The sequence below is a fragment of the Colobus angolensis genome, unplaced genomic scaffold, assembly GCF_000951035.1.
Source record: "Colobus angolensis palliatus isolate OR3802 unplaced genomic scaffold, Cang.pa_1.0 Scaffold185, whole genome shotgun sequence".
NCBI classification, from domain to species: Eukaryota; Metazoa; Chordata; class Mammalia; order Primates; family Cercopithecidae; genus Colobus; species Colobus angolensis.
The window spans coordinates 897,389-898,605 of NW_012114988.1; the positions used below are offsets into that span (position 1 = coordinate 897,389).

The window sequence follows — 1,217 nt, forward strand, 5'->3', positions numbered from 1 at the left end:
TTTTGTATTTTTAGTAGAGACGGGGTTTCACCATGTTGGCCAGACTGGTCTCCAACTCCTGACCTCAGGTTATCCGCCCGCCTCGGCTTCTCAAAGTGCTGGGATTACAGGCGTGAGCCACCGCGCCTAGCCAGCTTTGTTCTTTAAATGACTGGATAAAGCAGTCTACCTTTGGGTACGGAATTAAACTTAGGCAGAGGCGGCGGGGACAGTGTCCCAACCCCTCCCGCCTTGCAGCTTACGGGAGGGATTCCCTCAACCTCTCTCCCACCCCAGGGAAAGAGAGGCGGTAGAGAGCTGGGTTCACACGGGGCCCCACTTCTTTCCTGCGGGGCGACCCCGAACAGGTCACCGAAACTCTCTGGTCTCGTTTTTTTTCATAAAGTGAGAATGAGTGTGTCCCTAGGGCGGCTGAGAGGATATATAAAGAAGACTCAGGGTCTAGGCCCTTGGAAGGGGCAAAGAGAAGGACAGCTGGTTAGGCAGCGGCTGAGCGGGAGAAGCAGCCCGGGGCTGGGCTCGGCTGGGGGTGCCTCCAGGACCCGGACACAGCCTACACCGTCATTAAGAGCAGGAATCTGGGAGCGGCCCCAGCCTCTCCCCGGGGTCCTCAGGCTTGGGCGGGAGGTGAGGGGTAGGGACGGCGCCAAGATCGCCCCAGGGCACCCACCTAGGGATCGGCCATCTCCACACCTTCTCAGCCCCCGACAGGCGCGTGAGGCCCAAAGAGGAGCAGCCCCGGGGCCCGTCCCTCCCCTTGCCTGACCCTGGCTGGGAAAAGGGGCCCAGAGCTCCCCGGGGCTCCGGAAACGCGGGACCCTCCGCAGGCAGCCGAGCAAGGCGGCCGCCGGGGTCACCGCGGGGCGCCGCCGGGGCTTTAATTGGATCCATGTGCGGGACTCCGGCCCTTTGTGCGGGAGCTTCCGCCCAGCGCTCCCGGTCCCCGGCTCCCGCTCCCGGGCTGGGACTCGGCCCTCCGCCACCCTCACTGAGCCCTCGTCCCGGACCTGCCGACCCCCCGACTCCGGGGACAGAGACCAAGAGACTGGGACGCAAAGGGCGTGAGGACCGCACCCCCCACCGGCAGGCCCCTCCAGGGGCGCCGCGCCAGGGGTCCCGGCTGGGGACAGAGCAGGCTCTGGCCGAGCGCTGCCCGCGCTGTCACCTGTGTGCACCTGGGGCAGAGACCAAGAGACTGGGACGCAAAGGGCGTGAGG

General features: G+C 65.4%; 1 protein-coding gene across 1 annotated transcript in view; it reads right to left on the reverse strand.

Annotated features, from left to right (window-relative positions):
• FBLIM1 (filamin binding LIM protein 1) overlaps positions 1 to 1,217 on the reverse strand; it is a 44,767-nt gene that overhangs the window by 41,223 nt on the left and 2,327 nt on the right. The window lies entirely within an intron of this gene.